The sequence below is a fragment of the Engystomops pustulosus genome, chromosome 9, assembly GCF_040894005.1.
Source record: "Engystomops pustulosus chromosome 9, aEngPut4.maternal, whole genome shotgun sequence".
Classification (NCBI taxonomy): Eukaryota; Metazoa; Chordata; class Amphibia; order Anura; family Leptodactylidae; genus Engystomops; species Engystomops pustulosus.
Genome location: NC_092419.1, coordinates 53,836,103 through 53,850,100, shown reverse-complemented (window position 1 = coordinate 53,850,100; position 13,998 = coordinate 53,836,103). Strand labels below are relative to the sequence as shown.

The 13,998-nt window shown below is 45.2% G+C and overlaps 1 long non-coding RNA gene across 1 annotated transcript in view; it reads right to left on the bottom strand.

The window, feature by feature from the left end:
• Window positions 1-210: 210 nt before the first annotated feature.
• Window positions 211-13,998, bottom strand: part of LOC140076625 (uncharacterized) — a 43,321-nt gene continuing 29,533 nt past the window's right edge. The window contains exons 2-3 of the long non-coding RNA XR_011849629.1: window positions 6,632-6,752; window positions 211-606 (exon numbers count right to left, since the gene is read on the bottom strand). This is a non-coding gene — a long non-coding RNA (uncharacterized lncRNA). The remainder of the gene's footprint in view (window positions 607-6,631; window positions 6,753-13,998) is intronic.

Sequence of the window (13,998 nt, the reverse complement as noted above, 5' to 3'; positions counted from 1 at the left end):
AAGACCAAGAGAGGCCTTTTACCCTCTCCATGTAGAGAGCACATGCGCACTTAGCTTACTGTCCATGTGCCATTAACTGAAAGCAGTTTGTGATCACTTAAAGGAATAGTGTCATCCAGTTTTCATCCAAACCATTTCAAGCATTACATCAATAGGGAGGTTATATTTATTTTCCAATGTAAAATACTAAAATGAGAGAGTGTGACCAGATTATTTCTTGCATATATGACACATGCTGTGATATTAGCTTAGTTCATAAGGTTTCCATATACAAGAAAAAGTATGAAAAACCTTTGCATTTTTCATTGATGTTGTAATGAACAGTACCATTTGTTTAGTAATTTAAGAAATTATTTCAGGATTTGTAATGATTCATTGGACACCTACTATTGTCACAAATGCAATGTATATGCAGACCCTAAATAATGTGGTAGTGAGGTGTGTTCACAGATACAGATGTTTGTTTCTTCTGTATTCAATAATCTGAAGGTATTACAGGACAATGTTCTCAAGAACTTAGAAGGACCATCAGGTTGTGGTGACCACACAAAGAGTAGACTTCAAGGCAGCCAACCATGTTTTGTTTGTTGACCTGCTGCTTGTAATCTGTAGAAATGGTACAAACGCAAATCAGATAACAAGTATAAACATTCTAGAACATTTCCTAAATGCTTACCATATGTGTAGCCTTTAATACATGTTACCGAGTCACTGTCACTTAAGATATGCTATTGAACAAAGTAAAATCATACATTGTAAAACTGGATGGTTGAGACATTGCTTTTTTCCTTAGTCTGCTGCAGAAATTTAATACTTTTAGCTTTGTGTTGCAAAGGGTGGAATCCAAATTAAAAAACTTCAACACATCTAATTCACTGTGATATCAGTAGATCACCCACTGGCAAGAACATTTTGCGGGCACCATTCTATAAACTAGAATGGAGGATGATTCCCTTTACCTGCATTCAATCTGTGGTTTCAGGACCTCTGTAGGACATTTAAAGGTCTTGAAATGCTCTTGTGTATATGTAACGTCTGTGCCTGAACGTCGATCTATCCGCAGTTGGCGGAATACATGGCGTTTATTTGTGTGTGTGAACTGTGGCTTAATTCTTGTGTTTGGATTGACTGAGCCACACACTGCTCTCTTGCTGTGTTTCTATCTCTCTTGTATATCTGATTTCTGGTTTCTGAATTCTTGCCTGTTTATTGACTAGTCTAATTTGGATTGTGATTTGGTTGTTGTTATTTCCCACTGTTGCCGACCCGGATTGTTTACCTCACCTTATTGTGTTTGTTTGTCTGTATTGTTACATGTTCACACCTTACCCAGGGAGGGAACGCCGCCCAGTTATTGGCCTCTGTTTAGGGGGGACCCAATAAGTAGGTAGGGACAGATTTGGGGTCTCAGTGTCAGGGCTCACTGTCCTTGTTTGTGTCCTGCCATTACAGTACATGTGTATTTGAGCAAGAACAGGTGTACAGGGATGTCATGGATTAAGGTCCTTCTGAGTATAATATTTGGTGGGTTGTTTAAGTGGCCATGGACCCCTAGATGGCTTGGGCCCTGGGTTACTGCCCCCACCTCCTATATTATAATCCACTATTGAACCTAGTACCCAGTGCTGTAAGGCAACAAGGGACATAGACTCAAACTGTCTATATCAATAAGTATCCAGTAGTATCAATTAATGAAGACTGTATCAAAAATTAAGTTATAATTAAACCTCCCAACTTATCCCAACAGAAAACATTAGACAATATATTTCTGTCAGGCTCAGGGGTAGTGGATCCTCTGAACCACTGCGGACGATGACACAAGCCACTACCTGGGAGCGGAGTCTAAGTGCCACCCGGTTTTCACCAGAGCCCGCCGCAAAGCAGGTTGGACATGTAGCGGCGTGGTACCACCAGGTCGTCCACAGTGGCAGCCAAGGTCGAGGTACAGAAACAATACAATTTCCTCGATGGATGCCCAAAGGAACAAAAGGACTTACCGCGGTGCAAACCGAAGAGTTAAAGCTGTATAGCTCAAAAATTATTACTTTTAATGATGCGACTGAAGTTAAAAGGCATATAAAAAGTAGATTATAAAATGATAAAACAGGACAATGCGTTTCATGCCAGCTACTGGGCGCTTCATCAGGTCACTGCACAGAATAACCATTTGTATTGGTTTTATAGTAAATATCAGGAAGTGACATCATAATTCTCAGGGGAAAAAAATAACTTAATTTATGAACATACAATAAACACTGACACCAATACATGCCCCCTTACTAGTTCACAAGTTCCTATGAATTCGTTATCCCCGCAAGCAATAAAAACTAGGAAAATTGATTCTTTTTTCCAGCCATCACACCAACAAAGAAAAAGAAAAAAAACAAACGGGGAACACGAGGGGGAATAAGAAAAAGAAGCCCATTAGAAATATCATCCAGGCTGAAACCCCTGAACAAAATAGTACAGTGAAAATCTTTAATCTAACCAATTACAAACTAACACCTGACAAGATATCATTATTATCTAAGTGATTATCCTTCTTTCCAAATAGATTGCCAAACGGTTTTGAGCTATTTCTGGATATCAACTTATTCATTAGAAAGTTGACCATCAAACGTCATTTTGCTTTTATTTATCCAGTTTCCTATTATGTTTTACTTTTATTTTCTTATAAAACTACACAAGAATGAGGAAAAACCGCCCGGTCTCCCAATTATATCAGCTATCGGTTCCATCACCACTAATATATCTCACTATGTGGATTTATATTTACAATCGTATGTCATAAAACTCCCGAGCTTCCTTAAAGACTCAGATCAGTTATTAGTCTGAATAGTCTATATCTCCCCACCTCATATTCCTTCTTGACACTAGTTGTGAACACGCTTTACTCGAATATACAGCATGAAAGGGTATTGGAATGCGTTAATGATTATTACTTTAAGAATACGATGACATGTCAATCCAGTTATATCACATATCTGATCAAGTGCCCCTGTGGCCTACAGTATATCAATAGGAACAAAAAGCAATTGCATGAACGAATTACAGGCCATAGAGGGAACATTAAGAAAAGGCTACCTAAAGCATGGACTCTCTAAGCATTTTGCCTTTAAACATCAAAAGAATGAAAAACTTATGATGATTAGGCCAATAGATCAGATCAACTAAACTATCACCAATAGATATCAGACCCTATGTAGAAGAGAGGTGTACTGAATCTATAAATTAAATATTGTATATACTTGAGTATAAGCTGACCCGAGTATAAGCCGAGACCCCTAATTTTACCACCAAAAACTGGGAAAACCTATTGACTCGAGTATAAGCCGAGGGTGTAGTATACAGCCAGCCCCAAGTGGTATACAGCCTGCCCCCTCATGTATACAGCCAGCCTGCCCCCCTCATGTATACAGCCAGCCTGCCCCCTCATGTATACAGCCAGCCTGCCCCTTACGTATACAGCCAGCCTGCCCCTTACGTATACAGCCAGCCTGCCCCTCATGTATACAGCCAGCCTGCCCCTCATGTATACAGCCAGCCTTCCCCTCATGTATACAGCCAGCCTGCCCCTCATGTATACAGCCAGCCTGCCCCTCTGCGGTGAGAGGTGTCTCTCGATCCCCGGCAGCGTCTTCTGTCTTCTCTTGCCGGCGGAGGCGCATCCATGCGATCTCCCCTGCGGCGCTCACTATGATGCGGCGGTGTCGCCGCTGATGACGTCACACCGCCGCATCATAGTAAGCGCCGGCGGGGAGATCGCATGGACGCGACTCCGCCGGCAAAAGAAGAGAGAAGACAGCCGCAGCCGTGGATCGAGAGCCACCAACGAGGATCGGAAGCCGGCGCCGTGGATCGGTGGTGAGTATCGCCGGAAGGTGAGAACTAAGTTTATTTATTTAATGTGCTGAACTTCGGGAGCCGCCGCGGGGTATCGGGAGCCGCCGCCGGTGGATCCGGGCACCGGAGGGTGAGTATTAAATTTTTTTTTTTAATTGACTTGTGTATAAGCCGATGTGAGGTTTTTCAGCACATTTTTTGTGCTGAAAAACTCGGCTTATACATGAGTATATACGGTACCCTTAGTCTGGAAGGCCTTAATGAGGCATCGGAAGTGGTAGTATAAGTTCAATCTCCTGTTCATGGTCCAGCGAATGTAGATCCACCTCGTGATGCTATGGCATTCACAGCCTTATGTCCAGTCTCATCCACCCCACCAGCGTGCCATTCACTACTTCTTTTCACGATCATGTCCTGATAGCTGCAGTAGCGATCTGCGTACTTCAGCAGTAAAGAGATACTTCAATAATTTAATATGATGTATATTTTTACTCTATATGTATTGGTTAATATATTAAAAATATCTATTATACTAATGATCTAGAATTCATCCGTTGATGTGAATTTTGTTTTTATTGTCTTTTGTTTTTTGTATGTTCCACAATTAAGTTATTGAAACTTTTTTTGTGTGTTTATTGTATGTTCATCAATTAAGTTATTGAAACTTTTTTTTGTGCTGATTGCATGTTCATCAATGAAGTTATTGAAACTTTTTTCGTGTGTTTATTGTATGTTCATCAATTAAGTTATTGAAACTTTTTTTCCCCCTGAGAATTATGACGTCACTTCCTGTTATTTACAATAAAACAATACAAATGTTTGTTCTGTGCAGTGACCTGATGAAGCACCCAGTAGCTGGCGAGAAACGCATTGTCCTGTTTTATAATTTTATTATCTACTTTTTATGTGCCTTTTAACTTCAGTCGCATCATTAAAAGTAATAATTTGTGAGCTATACAACTTCAACTCTTCGGTTTGCGCCGCGGCAAGTCCCTTAGTTCCTTTTGGCATCAATCGAGGAAATTGTATTCCACTATCTTTGGGTCCATTCCTTGCTAATTTTTTCACAACTTGAAATATTTCACCGGCAAGGACAAGGCAGCATCCCATACACGATCCAACAGTTTTGTGCCTGCCCGCACAACTACGGAAGGTGAGCAGAATATGCAAATAATATGCAATTATTTTAAAAACCACATTTATTTGCAATAGGAAGCGCCTGTGTCTTTTTTTAATTTTGCTCCCGAGGTACAGAAACGGCAGGCAATCTCGTAGTCGGGACAGGCAGGAGTTCAGCACGGGCTGCACAGGATCAAAGGCCGAGACGTAGCAACAGGTCAGGGCATTCGGCAAAGGAGCGAAGACAGAAACGGAACCGTGGTCACAACAGAAAATGACAGAAATAGCGCAAGGCATCAAACACAGCTTTCTCTATGGCACGAAGATCTGGCAGGGCTTGCAGGAAGAGCCAAATCTAAATAGTTTTCCAGGAATTGGTCAGTGCCAATTAACAGTGCACTGGCCCTTTAAATTTTCTGAAGCCGGCGTGCACGCATTCTCAGAAGATTTGAAGAGCCAGTTCACCGTTAATTGGCGCTGGCCATTTCCTGGAAAACTATTTAAATTTGCTTCTTCCTGCAAGCCCTACCGGATCTTCGTGCCTTGTGCCTTAGAGAAAGTTAGAGAAAGAGGAGCCGAGAACGCGCACACACGGACAAGGAGGATGGAGCCGGAAACGGTAAGAAGCCCTGGCGCCGCGCTAACGGGGGGAGAGGAGCACGGGTGAGCCTGCGACGGGAGCACCCGTGACAATTTCCATCAGTCTTCCAGCAAATTACCCTCTTGCTCCGTGGGTTATCATGTACATTTTCCCTTCATACTGTATAATTATGATTTGTTCAATTACATAACCAATATTTATAGATGGGTTTAAAAATTATTCCAGCCCTTAAGTCAACAGAAAATGGCAGGACCAGTCTGTCAGATCATATGTACAAAAAAACAAAAGCAATGAAAACAGATACGTGTAAATGCAGGAAAATACTAAAAGAAAAACCATTGATCTGTTCTTGGAATTTGGAAACATTTGACACCTTGGTATATTATGTTTACAATTCATTGTTCTGTGTCTTCTAGTAAACCCATGGGACATTCACTTGGAAGTGACAGAATAAACACTTTCTCAGGGAAAACTCCTATGTCCTCCAATAAAAGAAATGTAAAAGGGTTCTCAAAAAAACATTACTTCCAAAAATTACATAGAAACTGTGTAAGTTTCTCTCCAAATACATAGTACTTGAGAAATACAGCCCAGGGCGTGTTTAATTTACAGGGATCTTTACTGTGCAGAATCTGCTTCATTTTGGTGGAAGTTAAGGTTTAACTTTGATTTTATGGTTTTCAATTAATTGAATTTAACACCAATTAATTAAAATGAATCAGAATTTATTGCACATGGAATATATATGTGAACTGTTGTAAGTGTCCATTGTCATACCGTTAATACAGGACATGAATGGGTAAAATCCGCCTGCACGAACGTTTAACCCTGTTTTCTCGATAGGATGAAATAAACCTTTAAGTCCACATTTGGGCCTTACAGCCAAGCTATCAAAAAGGGTGAAACTATGTTTGACTGTACAAATATTTGTTATTTTTGTATACAGTAGGTTCCAATTGACTTAAATGGAACCTATCAGTGTGATTTGGACCAATGGTCTAGTGTCCCAAATGACCCTATATTATCTCTCTAAATGACCGCAATAAAGAAAGAAACATTTACACTTACCTTGGTCCGGAGGTCTCTCTCTGTACCTGTGCGGTTGTTCAGTGAAGCCATTATGGTAAGCCCTGGCTTCACTGTACATGTGCCAAAATATGCCCCGGCCTCACTATGCTTGATGCTTCATCTGTAAAAAATATATATATTTTTTTTAAGTGATAAAAATAAACCATATCAATACGGATATGGTATTGTTGTAAAATACTAAATGTTGTGCAAAAAACAAGCTCTCAACCAGCTCTACAGACCAAAATTAAAAGAGTTATTCCACTTTGAAAATGGACATGCAAAAATGATAGATTATTCTCACCACATTAGGTTTTATCCTACAAAATAAGTAAAACCTAAGTAAAAATATAGAAATATGGTATCACCATAATTGTACTGACCCATAGATTAAAGAGGTTATCTGTTAACAGGTATAATGGTAGACACCAAAAAAAAAAAAGAGGAAAAATCAATTACAGAATTTCATCAATAAGGCTTAGCCACTCCAAAATTTTATCACCGAAAAATGCATCTAATCCTGCAAAAAATAAGCCATCAAATGGCAACATTGACAAAAAATAATATTTTATAGTAAAAGTGTGCATATAACAAAAAACCCCCACTAAATTATGTAAGGAAAACTGGCTAAGGCATAACCCTCCTTCCTGTATGTGCCTTGCTGTGCACCCATACAAGTGACATCCACATGTGGGTGTCTCCGTACTTGGGAGAAATTGCATAAGAACATTTAAGATGGGTTTTCTCTTTTTATATTTTGTGAATGTGTAAATTTAGGGCTAAATGAAAGTATTACAGACAAAACCAGATCTAATTCTTACCTCCATTTTGTTTTAATTACCATGAAGATCTCAAAGGGTTAACAATCTTTCTAATAGTTCGAAGGGTGCCGATTTGCAAACATATGGTAACTGTTAGTTAGTAACTAATTTGGGTTGTAAAACTATCTGTCTGAAAACTGTCAGGCTTGCGGGTAGTGGATCCACTGGACCACTGCAGACGATGACTCAAGCCACTACCTGGGACCGGAGTCTAAGTGGTACCCGGTTTTCACCAGAGCCCGCCACAAAGCAGGTTAGACAAGCTGCGGCGTGGTACCACCAGGTCATTCCTCAGGCGTGACTTGTCTGCAGTGGCGGCCAAGGTTGAGGTACAAGAACGGCAATCAATCTCGTGGTCAAAGTCCAGGCACAGGGTCAGGGCAGGCGGCAGAGATGCAATGTCAGAATCCAAACCGGGGTCAGCAACAGGAGGTCCAAGCAGAAGGGTACGGGAACACAGAACTCATGACAGCAATACGGAGGGACAGTGGTACACGGGAACACGGAGGTAGTCAGGCAACACAGGAACACGGAGGGAGTCAGGCACGCAGGAGACACAGGAACACAGGAGACACTGGAACGCAAGAGACACTGGAACGCAGGCAAATCGCAACAGCGCTTTCTCTAAGGCTGTGAGGCACAAAGATCCGGCAAGAGTGTGAGGAAGGTGCAGGGTTTTTAAAGGGGAAGTGATCAGCCAGTGCACCAATTAGCGGTGCACTGGCCCTTTAAATTTCCGGAACCTGGCAGCGATTCCGGAGCGGGGAGAGGTGAGTCGCGCCGGCACCGTGCCTGCGAGGCTCGGGGGGCACGGGTGAGCCTGCGACCCGCGATATGGGTCGCGGGACCACCCGTGACAGTACCCCCCCCCCTTCGGCCTCCCCCTCTTCTTGGGTTGTAAAAATCTCTGTAGTAAATCATGGTCCAGGATGTTGTCTTCAGGCTCCCAAGATCTCTCCTCAGGCCCGAACCCCTTCCAGTCAACCAAGAAGAACCGCTTACCCTTTACGGTCTTCATGACGTGGATCTCCTTTACCACATAAATATCTGAGGAGTCAGCCACCGGAGCAGGAGGAGGTACTTGCCGGGAGAAGCGGTTCAGAATAACAGGCTTGAGTAGAGAGACATGGAAGGAGTTCGGGATGCGCATGGTGGAAGGAAGTCCATGCAGCCGAAAGATGTGGGAGAAGAACAGGCTGGCAAGACGGGGAGCAGATGGCAAACCTGGCAAGGAGACAAAATGGGACATTTTCGAGAACCGGTCGGTTACCACCCAGATGACAGTATTCCCCAAGGATGATGGCAGGTCAGTGACGAAGTCCATGGCCACATAAGTCCACGGGCGGCTGGGTATCGGCAACGGCATCAGGAGACCGGCAGGTTTGAGGCGTGATGATGTGTTTCGGGCACAGGAGATGCAGGAACCCACAAAATCCCGCACATCTTTGGCCAGGTCTGACCACCAATAATAACGGGAAATAAGGGCTATGGAACGCTGCACTCCAGGGTGTCCAGCCACACGAGAGCAATGTCCCCATATCAGGATCCTCTTACGAAGGGCAGGTCTGAACTACATCTTGCCTGGTGGAAGCTGCCTAAGGTCCACTGGAGCTGCAAGGACCAGACGTTCTGGAGGCACAATATGACTGGGCACAGGGTCTTCTCCAACCACATCCGAAGCACGGGAGAGAGCATCTGCCTACACGTTCTTCTCCGCAGGACGGAAATGGATTAAGAAATCAAATCGGGAGAAGAAAAGAGACCAACGGGCTTGACGAGGATTCAGTCGCTGAGCGGTCTGGAGGTACAGGAGGTTCTTGTGGTCAGTATAAATGTGAACCGGGTGACGAGCCCCCTCCAGGAGATAGTGCCACTCCTCCAAAGCCAGCTTTATGGCCAACAGTTCCCGATCTCCAATGGAATAATTCTTCTCGGCAGGAGAGAATGTCTTCGAGAAGAACCCGCAGGTGAAGGTACGACCCTTGGGCCCCTTCTGGGTAAGAACTGCACCAGCACCGACGGATGAAGCATCAACCTCCAACTGAAAAGGTTTCTCCGTATCTGGTCTTGTAAGTACTGCGCAGAGGCAAAGGCAGATTTTAACTTAGTAAAGGCTTCCTCAGGAGCTGGAGACCATTGTCTAGGATTGGCATTCTTCTTAGTCAATGCCACAATAGGAACCACAAGTGAAGAGAAGTGTGGAATAAACTGTCTATAGTAATTGGCGAAGCCCAGAAATCTCTGAACAGCACGCAGTCCCACTGGGCGAGGCCACTGAAGTACGGCTGCCAATTTAGAAGGATCCATCTGGAGTCCCTGGCCAGAAATGACGTATCCCAAAAACGGAAGACTGCTCTGGTGGAATTGACACTTCTCGAGTTTGGGTATAAATGATTAGTCCTTAAGCGTCTGAGAACCTGCCGGACGTGGTTTTGGTGAGAGGGAAGATCTGAAGCATACACCAAAATGTCGTCCAAGTAGACTATAACACAGGAGTAGAGCAGGTCTCTAAAAATATCATTAACAAACTCCTGGAATACCGCTGGAGCATTGCAGAGACCAAAGGGCATTACCAAATACTCAAAATGCCCGTCTCGAGTATTGAAAGCTGTCTTACACTCATCGCCCTCCCGAATTCGGATGAGGTTATATGCTCCACGCAGATCCAGCTTGGTAAACACTTTGGCACCTCGTAGACGGTCAAAGAGTTCGGTGATGAGAGGCAAAGGATAGCGGTTCTTCACCGTAACCTTGTTGAGACCGCGATAGTCTATGCAGGGTCGGAGGGAACCATCCTTTTTAGAGACAAAGAAAAATCCAGCTCCAGCGGGGGAGGAAGACTTGCGGATGAACCCCTTTTGCAAATTTTCCTTTATGTAAGCGGACATGGCTTCAGTCTCGGGCACGGATAACGGATAAACCCGACCTTGTGGAGGAGACGTACACGGCAGCAAATCAATGGGACAGTCATAGGGGCGATGAGGAGGCAGAACCTCTGCTTGCTTCTCAGAGAAAACGTCAGCGAAGTCTCGGTAGCAAACCGGAAGGTCCTTGGCAACTACGGAAGTTAGCATGAGAGGCACAGGGTGAAGAGCATCCAAGCAACGAGAATGGCAGTCAGGACCCCAAAGTAGAACCTCCCCCATCCTTCAATCAAGGACTCGTGAATGGAACTGCAACCACGGAAGACCTAGCAGGAGGGGCGAGGTTGAGCGTGGCAGAACCAGGAAGGACAGAGTCTCCTTATGCAGAGCACCAACTTGCTTGATTATCGGCTCCGTGCGGTACCGTACTGGGTCCGAGAGAATTTGTCCACCCGAAGAAATAACAAGCGGTTTGTCAAGAAGAATCACTGGAATGTGGTACTGGGAAACCAATGCAGCATCCATGAAGTTCCCAGTGGAGCCGGAGTCCAGGAAGGCAGATACTTGGGTTTGATTGCCGGAACCAACGCTGAGCAGCACCGGAATCAACAGGCGTGGAGAAGCACTGTTCACACCTAGGGACGCTTCTCCCAATAACCCTAGGTGCTGGCGTTTCCCGGGAGTTGGGGTCGGATAGGACAAGATGCAAGGAAATGCTCAGGACTACCGCAATAGAGGCAAAGGTTTCCTTGGCGTCTTCTGATACACTCCTGAGGAGACAATTTTGCTCTATCCACCTCCATAGACTCCTCTGCAGGTGGTACGACTGGAGACTGGAACGGTCTTTGGAAGACAGGAGCTAGTCGAGGAAGGCGTCGTGGTCGGACTGGATTCTGCTCGAAACGTGACTCTTCGGCACGCTCCCTGAAGCGCACATCAATCCGGGTGGCAACGGAGATGAGCCCACTCAGAGAAGATGGTAGGTCATGAGCAACCGAGAGCGTCATTAACCTGTGAGGACAGACCTTTCTTAAAAGCTGCAGACAAGGCCGCGTCGTTCCAGGAAAGTTCCAACGCTAAAGTACGGAACTGGACCGCATACTCTCCCACGGAGCAATTCCCCTGACGTAAATTCAATAAAGCTGACTCTGCGGAGGAGGCCCGAGCCGGTTCTTCAAATACTGACCGGAATTCAGACAAAAAGGCTGCAAGAGAAGCCGTAACTGGGTCATTCCTATCCCAAAGGGGAGTAGCCCAGGCTAAGGCTTTCCCCGAGAGAAGGCTGACTATAAATGCCACCTTAGATCGCTCCGTGATGAATTGGGTCGGCATAAGTTCTATGTGCAGGGAGCATTGGGTAATAAAACTCCGGCACATCTTGGGATCGCCGTCGTACTTGCTAGGCATAGACAACCGCATTCTAGGTTCAAGAGCAGGCAGACTAGTCGGAGCAGTAGGGGTCACAAGAGCAGCCTCAGGTACCTGTTGCTGTTGCTGGTTAGCTAACAGTTGCTGAAGCATGGCGGTGACTTGCTCCAGTTGATCTCGCTGAGCAGCAATCTGCCGAGACTGGTGGATCACAATAGTGGCAAGATCTGGCTTGCTGGGAGACGGAACCTCGGCGGGATCCATGGCCGGATCTTACTGTCAGGCTTGCGGGTAGTGGATCCACTGGACCACTGCAGACGATGACTCAAGCCACTACCTGGGACCGGAGTCTAAGTGGTACCCGGTTTTCACCAGAGCCCGCCACAAAGCGGGTTAGACAAGCTGCGGCGTGGTACCACCAGGCCGTTCCTCAGGCGTGACTTGTCTGCAGTGGCGGCCAAGGTTGAGGTACAAGAACGGCAATCAATCTCGTGGTCAAAGTCCAGGCACAGGGTCAGGGCAGACGGCAGAGATGCAATGTCAAAATCCAAACCGGGGTCAGCAACAGGAGGTCCAAGCAGAAGGGTACGGGAATACAGAACTCACGACAGCAATACGGAGGGACACTGGTACACGGGAACACGGAGGTAGTCAGGCAACACAGGAACACGGAGGGAGTCAGGCACGAAGGAGACACAGGAACGCAGGAGACACTGGAACACAGGCAAATCGCAACAGAGCTTTCTCTAAGGCAGTGAGGCACAAAGATCCGGCAAGAGTGTGAGGAAGGTGCAGGGATTTTAAAGGGGAAGTGATCAGCCAGTGCACCAATTAGCGGTGCACTGGCCTTTTAAATTTCCTGAAGATACCGCGCGCGCGCCCTAGGAGGCGGGGACACGTGCGGCCGGAACCTGGCAGCGATTCCGGAGCGGGGAGAGGTGAGTCACGCCGGCACCGCACCTGCAAGGCTCGGGGGGCACGGGTGAGCCTGCGACCCGCGATATGGGTCGCGGGACCACCCGAGACAAAAACTAGATAATTTCTCATTTCAAAAATGGTGAATTTTCATGTGACGAAAAACAATCTCCAAATCACTTAAAGTTATGACCATATGTAGAGACGCACGTCAGATTACAAAAAAATGGGGCCATGCCTTAAGTAAATGGCTGGGGAAAGTTGGGGAAGGTCTAATAGCCTGAAAATTACTCAAGATAGACCACAAAATACATACTGTTGGATGGAATATGGGTTTTATTTCACATACATCTATATAGATGGTTTGAATAAACAGCAAGACATATAAAGCATGTAGTATAAATGCGCAGATCACAGACGACTCCATCCTTACAACAATTTGTGGTGGTCTAACGTACCATTACCTCCCATTCTCTGTAAACATAGTGGATCCCTGTCATTACATGTAATCCGTTTATACTATAAACGACACCATGATCACTTTAAGAGCATTAGGCCTATGTGGTATACAGACTGCGGAGAGGCATGAGTCAGGAAGGGTGCCCCTAGGAAGTAGTAGGCAGGTGGGTTGCTACTGATATGAAACACAATACAGTATTGGTGTCACTTCCTGTTTGTTTGTGGAAGGTCTATAAACTTGCCCCTCAGCCTAAGGCCAAAGGTTGTCTTATTTTGTGATGGTCTCACCTTCCAGCAGTCGGCAAGACTGCTTCTAACTGTTCTCAAACTTTTTTTTTAGCCCTGGCCTTTTATGACAGCAGGACACTGAAAGGTGCCATTAACATAACAACATGGAGAAGAAGACATCTTTTGAAATCCAAATGATAGTGTGAATGGGGTGATAGTTTGAGGAGGGACAGAGGAAGAGGAGGGAGTGTACTGCAGATGAGGTGGCTGCCTGTCTGGCTGGGTAATCATGTATCTTTGTGTAAGTAGATGGATTTATTCTGAAAGTGACTGGACTTTCCAGTCCTTTATCTGATGTGCTGGTGCTTTGATCTCAGTGGGGACTAACTGCTAGCTACACAAAGTATCACAATTAAAGACAGATAAATCTACACAAACCCTGCTTGAAAAACAAACTAAAAACATTCAAATTGCAAAGATCAAGCAACAGGACCTTGAAGGAGTAAACTGAGGAATGAACATACAGGGGCAAATTTACTTACCCGGTCCATTCGCGTTCCAGCGGCGGCTTCTCCGCTCTGGATTCGGGTCCGGCCGGGATTTAATAAGGTAGTTCTTCCGCCGTCCACCAGGTGGCGCTGCTGCGCTGAAAGTAAACTCATCGCGCCGGAATGCACCGAGCTGGACCAGGTGAAGGTAAGCGGTCCTTATG